Raw genomic sequence first — 20,535 nt, forward strand, 5'->3', positions numbered from 1 at the left:
AGCGGAAAGGAGTCCAGATAATCTTGTAATTGTACTGCTGATACTTGGTCTGCATTTGTGTAAAGTTTGTTATAAAATTCTTGGAACAGCTCATTCACCTTCTGGTGGTCCACATGGGTCCCGCCTTGATCGTCTGTGATGCTGGTGATTTGTCTGTGACCCTGTTCTGTCTTGATAAGGTTAGCCAGTAGCTTGCTGGATTTATTGTCCTCTCCATATTTCCTGACCTTGATTGGTTGCGCAGTATACCACACCTCTTGTTCTGCTAGTGTCATGAAATTAGCAAGGGCTTCATGTTGCCAACTAGTGTAGCAGGTTCTGGTGTTCTTCTATATGTTGTCTCTGACTCTTTAATGTGGTCTTCTGCAAGGGCTAGCTGGGTGCGTATGTCTTTCAGCGTGCCGTGAACCTTGGAGATCAAGTGTCCTCTTAACCATGCCTTAAAGAATTCCCAGACACTGTGGTGTGATTTCCCGAGTTTTGGTTCCGGTCGAAGTAGTCCTGCACCTCGATATGGAGCGCTTCGTGGAGTGAGACATCTCGTAAGAGGTCTGGAGGCATTCTCCATAGGTGGTGTTCTGGTGTAGAAGGCCCAATCTGGATTTCAAGTACCACTGGTGAGTGATCCGAGAGTGTTCTAGGTAGTACAGTGCATTCCTTCAGTCCCGAGATGCAGTTTGTCGAGCAGAGCCAATAATCAATTCTGGAGCTCGACCCATGGATATATGAATGAAATGTGTAGTCTCTGGTGTTGGGATGCATTTCTCTCCAGGTATCCGCAAGCGGTAAAGAGGACATGACCTGTTTTATGGTAAGTGCTGATTTCGAATTCGACCGCGGCGTAGTGCATATCCTGTCAAGTAAGGGGTCCAGTATAGTATTGAAGTCTCCACCCCATATTATTATTGTTTCTTCTGTTGGAGATATCAGGGACGCAGGTGTTTATAATAATCAGTTCTTGGCCATGTAATGAGCCCCATATTATTACAAATCTTCCATTCGTATCCAATTTAGCTTTTTGTACTTGGAAACCCAGTCTGTGATGAATCAATGTTAGGACTCCCCGTTATTGTGATGAGTAGTTTGTTGTGAACACCTGTGGACCCCAAGCACGGCCAAGTGAGTTGGTCTTCTGTTCCGTGATATGAGTTTCTTGTAGCAGGAGAATGTGAACTCTGTGTCTATTGGCATATGCGATTATTTTCCTGACCTTAATTGGGTTCAAAAGACCTCTCACGTTCCACGTTAGAAGTCTGGTGCTTCTGGTCGTTTGCTTGTGTGCCATTCGTGAGGTATCTGTAATGTGCTTATTATTGCTTTCGTTTTGTAGCAGTCTTCTTCCCGTTGTACCAATACCAGTGTTTTCTCATTATTATTATAACAGTTATTAACTTCATGAACATTTTGACAATGAAACTTCGTCCTGCGCTGGCAACTGGCCAGTTTAATTTCCTTTCCCCAAACCTAACCTTCCCCCCAATAGGGCGGTGTATCCCACAAAACCATATGCAACTTTGCAAGCAAGAACTTCAAACAAAAATAAAGGGGGTGGCCGTGTATGGACCTGCCCTATTGTAGGACCGCAGCTTCCATGGTCACGTCGATCCGTGTGCTGTTCTTTTACAGGAGCGTGTGCTGTGGGCCTGTGTTTCATTTCCTGAATATTTGCTGGTAGCGTGGCTTTCAGGTCTCATTTGCATCTCCGGTATGTGGCGTTCAATGAATGCCATGGCGTCTTCTGGTGACTCAAAAAATGGTGTCTTGCCTTTGTATTGAATACGGAGCCTGGCGGGGAACAGAATTGCATATATTATTTTCCGCTCCCTGAGTACTCTCTTCACGGGGTCAAAGGATTGTCGAACCGTTTGTATCCCTGTTGAAAAGTCTGGGTATATGTGGACATGGTTTGATTCGAAGGTTAGGGGGCCCTGCTCTCGTGCCAGGCGGAGGACCAGATCCCGGTCTCTATAGTTAAGTATTCTAGCTATAACTGTTCGTGGTGGTGCCCCAGGTTTGGGTAAGGGGGTCGGCACCCTGTGTGCTCTTTCCACTAGAAATTGTTTTGAGAATTGTGTATCTGGGAATAAAGAGTGGAGCATGTCTTCCAGGAATTGTTCCGTGGACACATTAGTTTTGCGTTCTGCGACCCAACCACTCTTATGTTATTGCGTCTAGATCGGGATTCTAAATCTTTGCATTTGTTATGTAGTATTTTGACGTCTTTTTGGATTTTATCAATGGTTTTGCCTTAAATGATTGAGGTGTCTTCCAGGTAAGAGACCCGATCCTACGCCTCGAGACCCTAGCGTCGACCCTCTTAATGTCAGTTCGGATAGAGGCGATGTTGTCTCCGATGTCGTCTAGTTTAGCAGGAGGGTCCAGCAGGGGGTTGTTGTAGGATTCAATGGGTTCTGCATTGTGATCTCGGTTGGGGGAGTTAGCGAATGCATCCATGGGTCCCCTCTTTTTATCTTTGTTTTTGGCTCCCCCGATACATTGGTTTTTGTATAGTGTTGTCACTGGATCAGGGGGCTAATGAGTACTGGCTGAAGGCAGTTGGCACCCTGTATGCAGTGTTCGGTTCTTAGGTACATTGCTAGGAGACCTGCTCATCCATGATTTGATGTGTCTCAGTATGTAGAGAGAGTTTATGAGGGAGCAGTGTATTTCTGTATCCTGTGCTGAGCTGTTGTTGAGGGGCTTGGTTGGAGAGGATAAAGCTGTCTCGTGCCCCAACTGGAGGCGTGGTGGTTATGTCTGCTTGCGGGGCCTGGAAATGGCTCCAGTTCATATGGGGCAGACTTGCCTCCTCATGCACAGTGAGTTTGATGGCAGGGCAGGGGGGCCGTGTACGGCATCGCACCCCTGCTAGCGGGCGTGTGGGGGGGCCTCAGCGTGTTCCTTCAGGGAGGACAGCGCTGGTCGTTGTTTTCCCCACGTACGTTAGTGGCTGCGATGAATTTGGCTTGTTCTGGAGCAGCTCCAATGTCAGGGAGCGGGGCGCCTAAGCACCGGTCTCTGTTGTGCCTCAGGTCCGCTTCTACCCGACTTGGAGTTCCGGCGGGACAGCCTTCACGTCCGCCCAGGTTGCCGCAGGTCTGGGTGCAGCTCGGCAGCGAGGGAGGGGGATGGACTGGTCTGCGGTGTACTTCCTATGGGTGGTCTTGGCAGCATACTCGCCCCCAGCAGGGACAGGTTGAGTGGCAGCAGTCAGGCTCCGTGGATGCCGCCAGCTAAGTGACCCGACCTCGGCCTTGTACGTCGTGTGATTTCGGCACGAAAGGCCGCAGCCGTTAGGAGGGGTGCCCCACACTCCCGGCGGTGTTTCTCTGGAACGGAGGGTCTGGTGCTCGCCAGACTGACACAGGTTGTGCTGGAGATGTTCAGACACAATCCCACATATGTGGAACTGATAGCAGCAGCACCGTTCCGCAGGATAGCAAGGAAAGGATATTTTTTGCTGCGGAGCTCACGGGTCAGGCGGCCATCTTGTTTGACACGTCAGAGCGCCCTGTGATGCAGAAAGTTGAGGAAAGACTAAACTTTAAATATGCTGCAGTCATCCATGCTTCAATGACTGGTGCGCAGTTCCCCAGATGAGGAACACCACCATCTTCTGACAGCCACAATTAAGTTGCGTGTCATCTGTACATTGGTGTAACTCCGGACACACCAAATCCCCCAACGGCTCCATTCAGTACGTACATTAGATAATATGGTGAGAAAATGCAGCGATTTCTTGGCAAAATGCATGGAAACTCACTAGCTCCTCAAAATGTCACCTACCGGAAAGAGGTCTTGCGAAACTTGTTTTTCGAAAATGTGTAAATGTTCTCAAATGTTGACACTTAATACTGTATTCGCAAATGGTAATGCATAAACAACTCTTCCTGCATGTGCATACAGTGTTGGGGTTGGTGGGCTATGTTTTTGAAACTCTTCCTTTGCTTCCCCACACATCAAATATGTGTTTTGATTCAGTATTGTCACACAGCCATTTCCACCATCATTAGCATTATAATAAGCATTCTCCTCCACCAAACTCCACCGAGGTCCCTCTGTTCAAGTTAATCTCTTGCACTAACATCGGACCTCAAGCAGCGATTTAAATGTTATAAAAAAGAAACAAAATAACTTGTTGAAAAGGTTGTAGGAGAGGGTTCAGTGACAGCTGCCTGGGGCTGAGGGAGTGGAGCAGATAAAAATGTCAAAGTAGGCAGAGGAACTGATTATAGGAAATTCTTTAGTGGAAATAATTTTGATGAACTTCAATCTTGTTCATTCGTCAACACAGATCTGATTTCTTAGATAACTCGTCTTTCTACCACCTCGTCACACTTACATCAAGAAAAACGCTAGTTCTCTAATCAACAAAAAAAACACGTTTACACCTTAACCCCTTAACTGCCTGGCTACTGTGCAAGTCTATGCAAAAAGAATGAGTATTCTCGTCCTTGGTATTTAAGGGGAGAGCTGCACAGCATAGTATGAGTGGGAAACCTTGTAGACGCCAATGTTTCTTCTTTGCTGAGCAGTGAGCTTGCTAATGGTGATTTGTTATTTTGGTTGTGCAAGAAAAAGCTGTGAAATAACAAGGGGACATCTTGGTAATTTTCTTCTGTATCCTGATCTACTCACCCAGCTTAATTCAGTCCAAGCCCCGGAAGCAATCCTCATCCGAGGGGCAACAGTTAGATGGTTAAGGAGAGAGATTACATTGTGGAGTGAGAATGAAGATTCCCCCTGCTAATAGCGCAGGGAGCTCTTGATTCTATTAAAGTCAAGGATGCGAGCATTATGCTTCATCTTCTCATTTATTAGCTCTCCAGCAGTTTCAACAACAACAAACCAAACATTTTTTTTTTCTTTTTTACAAAACTTCATTTCCCATCAACCCTAGGTCCCTGTTCCCAGTGTCCTGGTCATGTGACCTAGTCCTTCCTCTTCCTGTAACCTCCTCTTCTTTGACTGCTTTTCAACTGCAATCTTAACCATTACTGAACTGTCAACTTGTTCCGAAAAGTCTCTGAACTGTAGAACTCTGCGGAAAAGATCCCTCGCATTCAAACTTGTGATCTTGATCAACCTGTCCTGTTCTCTACTCGAACGTCTTCAACCGTTCTTCTGATCGTCTCCTAAGACGGAAACAACAATACATGTTAGGGCGGCACACCCTATTCTGGGAGGAAAATCTTGTTATTCACTCAGATACATATCATTGTACATTACTTTCTCATCATCTTGTCTCTCTCGTGTATCTAGGGTGGGAAATTAATGCTTGCCTCCTTGTCTTTAATAGAATCAAGAGCTCCCTGCGCTATTAGCAGGGGGAATCTTCATTCTATGTCAAGACGGAGGCGAGCATTATGCTTGTTCAAAGCTTCTTACCATAGCTTCTGCCAGTGTGTTAATCAGTTTAAAATAAAACGTTCTGAACGTGTTATCACTCGCCCAATCGGCTACTTTCAGTATATCTTGTAATGTCGCACCCTGCCTCAGTGCTTTGGATGCTCCTGCTCCTCGCACTGAGTGTGCTCCAAATTTTGCCATGTCTATCCCTGCTAGGGACATAACTTCTCTAACCCATCTCGCTATGGTGGCTGTCGCTACGCCCTTATGCGGCTTCCTGCGCGCTATCAGTAATTGCGTCGTCCCCCTCCTGAACGGCATATAATCTGCCCCTCCGGTAATTTTCTACGATCTGTCACTGAAGGGAGACCGGAGCCCAATGCCCGCGAAGCGTTTAGCCCCTTCTTTCCAAAGGAGGGGGCCTCACGCTCTCCCAATTGAAGCGCCAGGTTCTCCGGCTTTAAGCACCGCCCCCGCGAGGGTGGAGGCCGTGTGCGCGGCTCTCCGTAAAACGCTCGTACGCGTCTGAGCATTGACTCCGCCCCCACGAGAGTGGGGGCTCTCGCTCCTTCGCGCCTGCTGCGAGCGGACAAAGCCGCTTGCCAGGCTCCTCCGCGTACCTTGCTCCGCCCTCACGAAGGTGGGGGCTCTTTGCTCACTCGTGTATAACGCGAGTGAGCCGACGCAGCCTCAGGCAAACCCCCGGAGTGCTGATACTGCAGCACGGGGCCGCCGGCTGATTTATAAACACGGATTACGTAATCCCTGCTACGCTGCGTGGTCCCTGCGCACTATCATAGCATTATGTCATTACGAAATCTTCAATTATCTGCAAATATACAACAAAACCCTAATACAAATGCTGACTGACTACGCAGCTAAGTGAAAAGGGTACTTATCTCTGGAGAGCAGGAAAAGAAGAGGAGGTTACAGGAAGAGGAAGGACTAGGTCACATGACCAGGACACTGGGAACAGGGACCTAGGGTTGATGGGAAATGAAGTTTTGTAAAAAAGAAAAAAAAATGTTTGGTTTTCAACGAAAAGATGGACATTTTATTTGAGTTGTTGAAACTGCTGGAGAGCTAATAAATGAGAAGATGAAGCATAATGCTCGCCTCCATCTTGACATAGAATTGTGCTCACTAGAAAGTCTGCTTCTGGGATGTGTGCTCAGGTGTGGTATCAGAAGGGAGGAAATGGCTGATAGGGAGATTTGGCTGAAAAAGAGAACAAAGCTCAAAATCAGAAATGGACAGTGTATAAGAGAATAGCAGAACTGGGCAGTGTACATGGACAGGGACGGGAGACCCCACAAGCTCTTAGAATCAGGCAAATCAGTCAGCAGGAAAGGCAGGGCCTCTACGGAACATAAAGCCAATAGGTAGAGAGTTCAGTGTGAGAATGGGCGGGAGCAATTGTGGTGCGAGAATGGAGGGCAGAGATAAAGGGGAGTGAGTAAGCCCTGCAGGTAAGACTGCTAGACTAACGGGAGTGAGCCCCTAGAATAACTTCACACCATTTCAATTGGCTACATAGGAAATGTGTTTTGACCAATAGGGAGAGGACTGGTAGTGGTAGAGAGCCGTCAAGGCAAGTAGCGCTGGAGGCCTTGATATGGTATGGTATGGTTCAACACTTATAAAGCGCAAACATACAACTTAATGCATCACAGTGCTGAACAAGAGAGAAAAAACAAACCCCAAAGAGCGCTCAGGCTGCACATAACACCACCCCTTCCCAGCCAAAAGAACTTCAGATCAAAGTGGAAACAAATAGGTCTACAGTTTATGTCTAAAATCAAGATGGTTTGTGATGCCCTTGAGTATCGCCAGTAGGAAGTTCCAGAGTTTTGCTGCCTAGACAGAGAAAGAACAGCCCCTCTGTCTTTCTAATCTAAATTTGGGGGTATTCAAAAGATTGGCCGAAGCAGAACACAGAAATGTAGAAGGTAAGTAACGATGCAGGTTACAGTCTATGAAACTGGGTACTGCCTTCAGCATGGAAGTGTTTTTTTATACAGGATTAAACATTCTGCTTTGCAGTTACATCTCTTTATTTGCTTTGCTGCAATCTTCCCAGATGGTACTGCATTTAGGTTCACTGGAGGACATGTACAGTGACCACTCTAGTGCTGTGTAATGGCCAAAGCACTGTTCGCTTGACTTGCCACAGGTCCTCCTCAGTGTGCTCTCTAGGTGGATGCACTGTGCTGGAGCATCACAGAAATCCATATCACTCATGCAGCAGACTTTTCTGAAATCTTGATGCAAATATGTTTGTGAAAATCTTGCAATTTTAATTGATTATGGAGTTGGGCCTAAAGTTCTGGTGTAGGAGTGGATCTTTGCCAGGCTCAGGATGAACTGTCAACGTTGCTTTCAGGAAGCAATAAGTATGTTGGGCCGAGCAAGGGATACAACGGGTGACAAAAGTCAATGTTTCAACCATCTGTACCCGGCACCGTGCCTTCTTTTGTGGTCTTTAATTGCTTTTACAATCTAATACAATAAATGGTGATTTCCAGGTGTTTGCAGTTGATTAATTGATTGATTGATTGTTTATTTGTATAGCGCCTATACCCAAGTGTTTCAAAGGGCTTCAAGGAGGGAGGGAACATGGCAGAATAACAGTACATTCATACAAGTCCTTGAAACAGTACAGAATGTGAAAAATAGATAGTACAAGTGCATGTAACAATAAGGGAGAGTCGAGGGAGGAAGGAGGGAAAACAAAACAAGAGGTAACATTACTATGCCTGACGGCAATTGTTGCAGTGCAAGAGTGACAAGAGGAGGGGGAAGGAGGGGGCGGGTGAGGGAGCGGAGAGTAGAGGGGAGGAGAGGAACAAAACAAGTGACTATCAGTACAAGGTCGACGACTATTCAAGATAGTGCTGGGGAGGGAGGGGGAGGAGAAAAACAGAGTGGAAAGGGAGACAGACAAGCTGTTACCAGTGGTTGAGGGACCGATGATAAAAGTAAGTGCATAAGTTTAGAGGTGAAGGGGGGTGGAGAGAGTGTGGGAGAGGGGGAGACGTCTACAAGACAGGTGGCTACAACTTACTATGCCTGACGGCAATTGGGGTAGTGCCCGAAAAGACAGACGGAGGGTGAGGGGAGGGGAGGGAAAGCTGGTGGGGAGGGAGTGTCACGACTCGCTCCCTTCGCTCCCGTTCCCGCCACTTGGGGGCATGTTTTGGGGCTTATTCCGTGCTGGACATTTCCTCCGAACCTAATGCCACAGTGCTGTAATGAATTGGGAGCGCTAAATCCCTATTTTCCAAACTACTTCCCTTCCGGATCCATTCCAGGTTTTTGGCAGCCAGCATGCTTCTTTAACCAAATGACTGTGCTTCCCAGAATGCCTGGCCCACTACTCCACCTCCACCCTTGCAGGACAAGGTTGGGTGGAGGATAGGCAACACCTGTGGCTGCAGGTGCAGCAGTCAGCACACCAGGGCGTGTGCTCGTTAAACAGCTTTAAAAGCCTCAGTCTCACTTCAGTCCAGCGCTGGTCATCGATTGCAGTGTTCCTGTTTTTGACTAGTCCCTGGTTCCTGGTTCCTTGCCTTTGCACCTACTTCCTTGTTCCTGTTTTCTTGTTTCCTCCGCCCTGAATTTCGGATTCATGCGCTAATTGATTTTTGCTCCCTTGATTTCCCTTTTTGTCTTTCCCTGTTTGCAGGCAGCCATTCTCAGTGCTTTCCCCTTTTAGCTGCAGCCCAGTTTGTCTGTGTTCTATATTTCTTTAACTCTGTCCTTTGCGGCTGTTACCCATTTGCCTTAGCCTTCCTCTTAGTTTAGTTTCCTGTCTTTTCCTTGGAGGGGTAGGGAAAAGGTTGGCATAGGTTATTTCGTTTTTTCCAGCTCCTGATCCTTACTTTCTAGAGGATCCATTCCATGTTTTCCAGTGCACTTCTGCATCCATTTCCCATTTGATCATTAGGTGTGGTGTGTGGTGGTAGCTAGCTCCTGTGTGAATGCTTATGTTTTCCCCACTAAGTTGTAATCCCTATTCCAACTTAGGTATTTAGTTTTCTGCAGCGGATCACGCTCCGCTGCCTTCCAGTCTCCGCCCTTGCCCAGCGGGCTCTCCACATTGTAGCGGATCTCACTCTGCTGCCTTCCAGCCTCCGCCCTTGCCCTGCGGGCTCTCCACATAGCAGCGGATCACGCTCTGCTGCCTTCCAGTCTACGCCCTTGCCCTGCCCGGCAGCCTGCCTCACTCCGGCTGCCTTCAGCCCTTGTCCTCTGGACCTCCCTACTTCTCCCATTGCTGTTATAGCCTTTCTGGGTCCCAGATTCACCAAGAGGATTCGTGGGCTAGCTGACATTCAAGAGGTGTATCTCGTCCTCGTGAGTACAGTTCTTAAGTTCCCTTATGTAATACCATCAAGAGTGTTAGTACACAGATCCTGTCATTGCTTGCCCTCCACGTGGGTTTAGCGCTGTCAGTACCTGTAACAGCAATTGGGGGTAAGGCGCTTGCCGACTTTCCTCGCGGTCAGGCGCTTACCCCACATCCATTTTCATATATTGGTTTTGATGTCACACTCTATTTGCACTCCTGGGTTCTAGCATACCTGAGTCGTTGTTCCTGGGTGCACATTTCCCTTGCCATATTCGCTGCCTTTGTACTAGCCTGACTAATCCTGACAGGGAGAGAGAGGAGAGAGAAGGGAGGAGGGGGCTAAGGTGTAAGGGCAGGAAGGGGAGAAGGTGAAGAAGAAGGCGGGATGGTAAAAAAGAGGGATGCAGGGGAGACAGGAGACACTGGTGGGGCGGGGGAGTCATGGAGACACTGGCGGGAGGAGGGGGAGACATGGAGACACTGGCGGGGGGCAGGGGAGACATGGAGACACTGGTGGGGGAGACATGGAGACACTGGCAGGGGGTAGTGGGAGACGGAGATACTGGCGGGGGTAGGGGGAGACATGGAGACACTGGCAGGGGGGCGGGGGAGACATGGAGACGCTGGCAGGGGGTGGGGGAGACATGGAGACAATGGCGGGGAAGGGGGAGACAAGGAGACACTGGCAGGGGGCAGGGGAGACATGGAGACACTGGCGTGGGTGGGGGAGACATGGAGACAGTGGTGGGGAGAGGGAGACATGAAGACACTGGCAGGGGAAGGGGAGACAAGGAGACACTGTCAGGGGGCAGCGGAGACATGGAGACACTGGCGGGGCGGGGGAGACATGGAGACACTGGCGGGGGTGGGGAGACATGAAGACACTGGTGGGGGTGGGGGGACATGGAGACACTGGTGGGGGGACAAGGAGACACCTGCGGGGTGCACGGGAGATCGAGGGCACCCTCAAGGGACCTAGAATGGGTGGCTAGGGGTGTTCCGTGGTGGACAGGGGTAGACAGGGCCTTAGGAGTGGGCCTTGTGAGGATGGCCGGCAAGCCTGCCGGCCTCCTCATTGGCTCTGATGAAGTGGCCCAGGACCAATCACAGGCACCCAGCAGAAAGTGGGAAGGCACACCGGTGCACAGACAAAGGAAGAGGCCATCTTGGAAAGGCCTTGCCTCGCGTAGCAGGAAGAGGCAAGCCAACAAACAACACACAGCAGACCACGCATCTGCTAATAATAAGATGACAAAGTTGCATGAACACGATTTTAAAAGTTGCACAATAATTATCAGCAAATGTTTAAAGTCTCCTGTGGTGGCATCGTGCACCGGTCCGTCCAGCCCAGGAGGCGCTTACTTGCAGTTGTAAAATGCAGGATTTCATTTCAGGGCCTCCGTTGGAAGTGTGGAGGCATCCGTGTCTCTGTTCCGGTCGCCGCAAGGAATGGAGTGCAGAAAGTAGGGAAGGCATTGTCAGGGCCAGGAGCGGGCCTTGTAAGGAGGGCCAGCCAAGCCTGCTGGCCTCCTCATTGGCCCTGATGAAGTGTGTCAGGACCAATCCCAGGCACCCAGCAGAAAGTGGCAAGGCACACCGGTGCACAGACAAAGGCTGTTTTATATCTATCAGGAATGATGTAATATTGTAGTTCTACCTTCCCAAAGTATGCAAATCCTATATGTATAAGCAGTCCTTCCCAAAAGCCATCCTATGTTTTGGGAATTTCTTACCATTCCAGTTGTGGTTGGCTCCTTTCCTTGTGCTATTATGGCAGGAGTTTAAAACAATGTATTCTCAAATTAGTGCTGTTCCTAGGTTTGGATCCGGGGGCTGGAGTAGAAGGGGAGACCCTGCAAAGTTAATGTTGGAACCGTAAGGGAATGTACTTTATACGTCTGTACTTCTTGAGCTGTTGTTTTCTGGTTGTACTGTACATAATAGGGCCACATTGTAGTAAATGTTTAACATAAAATAATACATAATATCAATAATCAATCAACAGTAGTTTTGAGGAGATGGTGGGAGTGCTCCCTATCCACTGTTCAATCCACCCCACAGAGCTAACTTTCCAGGTATCCATCACCCCCCAGTGCAGCACCAATCAATAAGAACAGCTGGCGTGTATGTGTCACCTCACCCTCAAAGAATCATAAGGTGACATATCTCACTTATGTTGGAATAGAATACATGTTCAGGATTGTCGGAATGGGAATGGTTAGAACATGAGTTGGGATTTAGGATTTCTGGGCACTAAAAATGCTGTAGGCTTTGCTGGATTAAGCAGGGGATGTGGGATTGTTGATGTTATTGATGGTGTACAATTGTTTTTGTGATAGAAATCGTGGGATTGACGGAGTTGGTTTGGGTTTTGTTATGTAGTCTTTTAGGTGCTTTAACATTTAATCAGTGATGTTTGCATTCCTAGTTCATCAAACGGTCATTGGTGTCTGTGATAGCGCATCCCCTTGGCTAGGCCATTTGAAAATCATAAACTGAGTGGGGACTAGTATAGGTTCAACGTTCCTGTTATCCAAGCAATCTGTGCTAAAGAATTGCAGTCATCCACCTTCACTATGTTCCACCTCCAATGTATGTTTCACATCTGGTTTACTGAAGTAGAATTAAAGGTTGGTTTCATATTTGCTTAGATCCTTTGCTCCATTAGGCTCATGTAGAAAACAACACTGTGAAATCCATAAGAAGCCATCTAGACAAACAAAGCAAACATCTGATGGAGTTCAAAAGACATGCAACAGAAAACAATGATTTTTAAAATCGCAACCAACAAAATCATTTTTTTTATTGCAATTTTTTAGTTTATACAAACTTTTATCACAATATTCTTTCCATTATAACTCCTAAGAAGAACAAAACAGAGTTTTGTTTACTTTATAAAACATTCTAGTTGTCTAGATACCACCTTTTCTAAGTTTCTTTCAAAATTTCATCCATAAAATCAACAATTGCACATGTTATCTTCGTGTTGTAACCAGATGTCACTCGAATCCACCATTCATCAAGATTTTCATTTAATGGAAATGAAAATCCTAAATGACATGTCCCTTGGGCCGTTATTGCGCTACATGTGACGGTCAAATGATGGAGCGATTCTATATCGTTTTTGCAATATCTGTAGAAATTGTCCGTGAGGTCGGCTTCTTTTCTTAGCCAGGGCATTTCTTTGGTCTTTAATGCATTTAACCGTAATCGCAAGAACTGATCTCGATGATGGCGAGATGGGCATTTTACGAAATATTTAGGTTGTGCCTCTAATTTAATTATTGTACTCCCAAATGGGAGAGCAGTACACAGAGTCACTCTTTTTTCTTGATTTAAAATCCAACTCCACTATTGGAGACGTTTTTTTGGCAATTGTGGATGTTTTTGCAGTGTCTCTTTGTCAATGTCAATGTCAGCGGCCAGATCCAAACTTTTAACATATTTGAAGAACTCCCAACTTGGGATGGCTTAAAAATTCTGTATGCAGGTTCTCCAGTGGTTTCTCTCATTTTGCGTAGGGTTGCACAGGCTTTCCAGACTGTTGCACTGTAAAGGGAGTTTATAGCCAATTTGTGTCGCAATGTCGTCATTGATACATGACGTGGAAGTCGCAACTCTTTGCGACAAAACATGCCTTCGAGAATTTCCCAAAATTTTAAGCTAAGGTTCCATGCTGCTTCAGCCCCAAATGTTATTGCTGGCAATACTTTATTCTGGTAGAACATTAGTATGGGCTGGAGGGAAAATTTCCCATATTGATTATGCAATTTCAGGCCTTGTAATGTGTATGTGGTCATTCGACTTCTCAGATCTTGATACCATGGCCATTCTCGAATTGATGTACTGAAAATGATTCCAAGGTACTGTATCGACGAGGTTGTCTCGATTTGGTCTTCTGCAACATGCCATTTGAAGTTTTTGTTTTTTGCTCCTTTTGAAGATCCCATCTGTATTATTTTGGTTTTTAAAGTGTTTATTTCGAGGTTGTTCTTTGTCAAATAGGTATTTAGTTTCACCAGCAATCGCTGTAAGCCTATTTGGGTGCGATCTGCTAACACTAAATCGTCTGCATATATGATGCAGTTGATTGGTTGCTCATTTATTTTCGGTGGGATGCACTTGACATCTTTCAAATCGGTTGGCAGATCGGAAATGAACAGTTTGAATAGCAGGGCAGCCAACGGGCAACCCTGTTTTACCCCCTTTGCGGTGGGTATTGTGTTTGTCAGATCACCCTCATGATTCAACCGAATTCGGCTGGTTGCTCTTTTGTGCAATGCTCTTATAGGGTTCAAAATGTTTGCCAGACATTTCCAAGATGATAGTTTCTGCCACAGCAGATGTCGATTAATTTTGTTGAATGCTTGTCGCATATCCACAAACGCGAGGAAAAGATTTTTGCTTCCTCTTTGGTTCTCCAGTTTTAAAAGGTTTAGTAGCAACAAGTTGACTTCTGTCCCTACACCTTTTGTAAACCCCGTTTGTCGACAATTGCCTATCCCAATTTGTGTGGTCCATGTGGCTAGTTTTTTTTGTAGGAATGAAGCGAAAATGTTATCAATCGTATCTAACAAAGCGATTGGGCGGTAGTTTGCCGGATCATCCCGTGGCCCTTTTTTGTGGATTGGGACAACTACCGCAGTTAGCCAGGATGGAGGGACCACTTGCCTGATTGACATTTTTCTGAATAGAATTTAAATAAACCGCGCCCACCTTTCAGGCTCTTGTTTTAACATCATGTTGCTGATGTTATATGGGCCGGCTGCTCTCGAGTTTTTTAACAGCTTTATTGCTTGTTCGATGTCAGAACAAGATTCGGCAGTATTCCATTGTACGCTGTTACACTCCTGAATTTTTTCTTGCTCGACGTAAGAGTCATTGAATAATTTGAAGAAGTGGCTTTCCCAAATATTGGGAGCCACTTCATTATTTAATGTTGGGTTACTTTCTGAGTTGCCAGAGTTTAGAATTGGCCATATTTCACGTGTGTTATATTTTTGGAGCAATTCTAATATTACTTCTGCACGTTCTTGATCTCTTAAAGTAGCAAATGATTTAACCCAGTTTCTGTAACGTTGGCGTCGGTGACAAATTTATTCAGTGACTATGTGATTCTTCATTTTACGAATCCTTCTTATATCTTTCAATTGAGATTTTATTTCTAAGGCTAGAGTTCTGCTGAATTTATGTTGATGTTGATGACCAACGATTCCTTTTGCATTGGATTTCCCTATACATTTCGTTAACAGTGGGATGTAATTGATGTCATGTCATGTGTATTCCAAATGTATCAGTCAGATTTCCGATCTGCGTCTGGTTTATCCGGAGTCGATTTCCACTTGCATTTGTGGTTACAATGTCAGTGTATTTTAACAACGTCTGTGGACATACCGCATTCCATGTCAATTTTAAAGGATTGTAATCGCTGTTACTTACTGTTATGATGCTTAGGTTTGTCACTTTTTCAATTAAATTTTGGGACGCCCAAATATAATCAAGCGTTTTGTGGCACTGCTATTAGTGCCATGTTGGATTGGCAGGAGTGTCACCCTGTGTATGTCCATTGAGCATGACACAGTTTCTGCTCCAAATTGCAGAGTGCCACAATCTGGCTTCATGCAACAGATCTTCAAACGGTATTGGCTTTTGGTTTTGGCAAAACTTGTTCGGCGCAAACCATGTATTATTTAAGTCGCCACAGATTATGATTTCCAGATTTTGGTCAGACGTCAGGTGTGGGTCAATCATAGAAGTCACTGCATCTACATATTTCAAGGCACTGATCATGGCAGAATTCCAGTAGGTGTTTATCAGCAATAGCTTAGATTTTACCATGTTCTCTTTACTTCAGTAGTTAATTAAGGCTCCTCGGACAATAAATTTCAATTAGGTAATTCTTTGATCGTTCGATCTGGTGCATTTTTTATCAACATGAGAAGGCCAGAAAAAGGGCGCCCTTTATGATTTTTCCAGCCAAATTGAACAGGATCGTATAGCCATCTCTTGTAGGTGCATCACGGAGCCATGTTTCTTGTAAACATAGTGCAAAGTTATCTTTTAACTTCACTGGAAAGACATTCAACAGATGTACGAAGCCCCTTGTGTTCCATGAAATCAAATTCTGTGTCTTTATTCGTGGTTCTTTACATATCTATTTGTTCTGACTCTTACAAGGAACTCTCTGCTTTACATTTAGTTCTTCTGGTCTTTTTGCGACAAATTGTTTCCTCAACGTCTCTCTTCGTTGTTCATTACATTTCTGTGATGTTAAGGAGTCTTTCGAGTTGCTGTCTGCAACCATCTCGCCATATGGTTCTAAGGAGATCTCAAATCCATAGAATAATAGATCGTCCTTTGCATCCAAAAGTGTTCTTCTGACCGCTTTAGAATTTATGTGCAGCAGCACTTGATCAGACGTTCTTTCGGTCGCATTTTCCACAATTTTTATATCATCAGAGATAACCTTTCGTTATGCCGGTATGCATTTGAACAGCTTCATTATGTTTCTGCGGTTTAAGTTAACCTCCAGGTCATCGGAATGGATATTTTGTAGTCTTAGTTTAACTTTTACACCTTCATTGCTATGTTGCCGTCTTGGTGGTGACTTTGTTCTTGCATTAGAAAATGTGTGCTTCTGCAGCAGCGTTAATTTAGGATTTAGTTTGCAATGTTCTATGGATTTTCTATCTTTTTTTGTGATTAATTTCTTGGCGTGTTTTTGTGCCGCAACAGAGTTAGTTTTGAGGGTTTATCTTTTACAATATGTTTTCCTTCTGAATTATCGAGTTTCGTTGGTTCCTTTTTCGGTGTTGAGGGGCTTGATTCGTTTGTCTGTTCATCTGAGTATGTTGATAGGTCACATAAATCTTTTGTAGTCAAATTGCAGATTTGAAAGTCAACCCCAATGTTCTTCTTTTGGTCACTTGTGAGCACTGTTGTGAATCAGTTCCTACTTTGAAGAAAGTCAGGCATCAACCTCCTCTTTTAGGATGCCATGAATGCAAAGTCTCACTGCTGATGCCATTTTTCTTTTGGGCGGTCTCTCACACATAGTGTTTTCCTCGACTTCAAGTGATGTTAATTCCTGTTGTACAGTGTTCTGGTTGATGTAGTTTGCTGCCAAATATTTCAGACCAATTACAGACACCTTTGCTATTCTGGAATCCTGCATGGCAAATGAATATTGGGATTTCAAAAATCAAATCCACAGTATTTCCCACACCTTTAATTTTTTTTAAATAATCACCTCCTTGTGGATTCTGGGGCACAATCCCCAGTCCCTGGCATCATATGTGCGCTACTGTATGGTTACCCAAATTGAAATAGCATGCAACAGGTGATTTGAGTGAATGGTTTCTGATATCAGATTTGGGTTTAATAATCTATTCTTATAGAAATGTTGTGGTCGCACCCAAATATAGTTAGGCACATGAACATTGAATCATATATACTAAATAACACACACCATAATCTTTAAATGTATGCCCTAGAAAAATCTCTAATGCATAGAGTTTTGGCCTTTCTGAGTGCTGTTTCATACTTTGGAAATTAGAAATGGGAAGGTTATGTTACACTAGGATCAAAAGAAAGTTTTAGTTTTAGTTATAATCAATCCTATTTTTACTAGTTGATCTATCAAACAGCAACGCCTTTTGTGTCTGAATAAGATTTACATTCCTTCAAACTGTCTTTTGCATTTTTTTTGCCATTTGGTTGAATGTCCAAGGAAGATAAACGGATCATTTCATTTGTTTTCTTTTTAGCCAAGCTATTGACATGAGGAATTGATTTGGCTTCGTCAATAGCTTTGCATGTCACACTTTCATTGTCTCCCTCCGAGTGAATCTCCTGGTGACTTCCTGCCTATTTTTTCAGAAATTCGGAATCCTCCATACAGATTCTGCTGATTCTCAAGGACTGTGAATATGTAAGTGATTGAAATATTCTCGTTGGATGATATGATGTTGCACGTAAGTGCTCATTATTGGTTTTCTGTACACTGTACTAGTTAGGCAATTGTTATTTTTGAAAACAGAAAAATCCCAGAAGACCGACTAAAAACGAATGCTACTTTGTGAAAATTCCATGATGATTTTATGTCTGGGAGTGCACTGTTTAGTCGCATCACAAACAGTAGCGTTTGTCCCTAAGAACCACTCCAAATCGAAAACAAATCAATGAAACTAGTACAAAAAAAAAAAATCTTCGTACTGTTGCATGTAAATTGGGCCCTTTGTATGAGTGTAGATACATTTTGACCAATGTTGTCCTTACTCACCTTCCAAGATAAAGTGTTGGGGACAGTATATATGTATGACACACTAGATGTGCAGAATTTGAGATTCTATTAGTGTGCACTTTATTAACGATTAACATTTTAACCTTTCATAAAGTCTTTTTATTTTGTGTTGGTGATTTGTATACTAAAAGATATATATTTTAGATATTGGGTCCGATCAGAGTGAGAGTCCATTATTCCAGGACTACTCTCCAATTCTTTTGAGCCAGGGTGAATGAGATTGTGTTGAATACACCCTTCCCTTTGAGTATGATATGAGTTTGTTTACCCCATGAGGTACGAAGGCAAAATGTCCCCTTTTGTGGGGTTGCTGATGGCGAGTGAGAGGCATGTAAATATTCACCATTTTGGGAGCTAAATTGGCCCCCCTTTCATTTGAAGAAAAAGCATCTGATTGAGTCTGGAAAAAAAAATCTTTAATACAGTCATGAAATTGTCAACAAAAAACAGGTCTGACCTGCCGGGCGCAATGGCCCCAGAAAGCAGAGTTGTCATGTAAGCACCGGTACCATTAGCAACATTGCCGGTGCTTCCGAGATCCCCATTCCTGTGGAGTCCTAAGGGGACTAACATTGTCCGACGCCCGATATCCCGGGCCGCCAGGACTTGTAATGTCCTGGTGGCACTGGGATATCAGGCGGAGGAAACAGTGCTTCGGTCCTGTGGCAACCCGCCGGTAGCACCCGTGGGTTACCGCTGGACTTGTATGGAGGGCCCTTGTCTGCAGGAAATGGTATGGCTCAGCGACATACCTCCGATCTATGTTTCCGCAATTGATTTTAGACAAGCATTCGATACGGTTCATAGAAACCGTCTCTGGGCTAAATTGCGAGACTGGCAACTACAACCTGCACTCTTAGCTATACCTTTTCATGTCATGAAGGTACTTCCCTCCGGTTTAGACTTGATAGGCACAGAAACTTGACTAAGGACTCTGGGACCTTTAGAGGAATCGAGCAGGGGAGTGTTTTAGCCACCTGCCTCTTTAACCTCTATATATCTGAGCTGGTGGATTGTCTACTTCCTTTTGCCTTTTCTCCCCCGAAAGTTGAGTCTGCAATGACACACTGGATTCCCTATGCTGGCTATCTCATTCTAATGGATCGTACCCAATGAGGGTCACATCTGCTTTTAACTGGAGTTAGCAAATACGCCAATGAGAATGATTTAATTATTAATGTTGGAAAGACAAGCATTATACTGCTTTTTTTATTTTTATTGCATTTATTTATTTATATTCATATACAGGCAGAACAATGCTCTTTTGATCACAAAAAAATGTACAATAGATAAGAAATCAGATTTGACTGGAAGCAGTGAGCTTCTTGCAATGCAGTGACTTTGAGGGACATTCTGAGCAGGTTGTGGGCAGGAGTATATGGAACAGTCACCGGGAACATTACATAAGTGGACATACATAGATTAAGGACAACAAACATTTGACATTTTTAAGTGCAAGTAGGCGGTACGGCTCTGGATGTAACCATGATGGGTGAAGTTCTAGAGTGGAGGTAGAGTAAGTGATGGACAGAGGCAGGCAGGTTAGAGGCGAGGGAACATGTTAAGCTAGCAGGCAGATGAGAGGTAGTTTAAGAGGGTAACTCCGAGGCAAGGAGGTAGGCTTTTAGTTTGGCTTTGAACAAATCCTCGTGGACTGTTTCTTGGATGTCTGGGGGAAGATAATTCCATGCAAGAAGAGCACGAAGAGAGAAAGAGATGAAGCGAGAGGAAGCACAGGGAGGGCGAGGATCCACAAGGGTAGTCGAAGAGGCAGAGCAGAGATTAGGAGAAGGCATGTAGAGGTGGATACAGGAGGATAGATACAGTGGTGCCTTACCGTGGATAGACCTATGAACCAGGAGAAGACATGTACATTTGGCCCTGTTTTGCATCATCAGCCATCCAGTCTGGTGATGGTACGAGGGAGTAGATGTGAAGTGAAGGAGTTCAAAGAGAGTCTTGGTAGCGAAGTTAAAGATCTTGTTAAGAGGACAGAAAGTATACTTGGGGAGACCAAAGAGGATGCTGGCACTGTATTCCAGTTTACAGAGTTGTTAAGAAATGCCTGGCTGTGTTGAAAGGAAGGAGGTGCCTGATTTTCCTAACATTTGGAAGGTTGAAGCGAGTTGCTGTTGCAGTTTTGGAGATGAAAGTAGAGAAAGTGTGAGAAAGATGAATGATGACACAGGGGTTTCTAGATGAAGCAGAGTAGGGGAGAGTGTCGGGTGGGAACTGGATAGGCAGAGAAAGAGATGACAGAGAGAATTTGGCAGGGAAGAAGGGCACCTCTGTTTTGGTAGAGTTTACCATCATCAGAGAGGTCAAAGCCATGCAATATTTTATAGCAGAGAAACAGTTGGACATTTTGATAGACCGATCAGAGGAGAGTTCAGGAAAAGAGGGCCCAATGGCTATCTCTCTTCATCTGTAGAGATAGCAGTTTGTCAGTATTAGTGTGGCTAAAGTGGGCGATAGAGGCAGAGGATGATGGTAGAGTAGGCAGAGTGAAGAATGTAGTGGGAGAGAGTGGGAG

This window comes from Ambystoma mexicanum, chromosome 2q, assembly GCF_040938575.1.
Source record: "Ambystoma mexicanum isolate Mex_15411 chromosome 2q, UKY_AmexF1_1, whole genome shotgun sequence".
NCBI lineage: Eukaryota > Metazoa > Chordata > Amphibia > Caudata > Ambystomatidae > Ambystoma > Ambystoma mexicanum.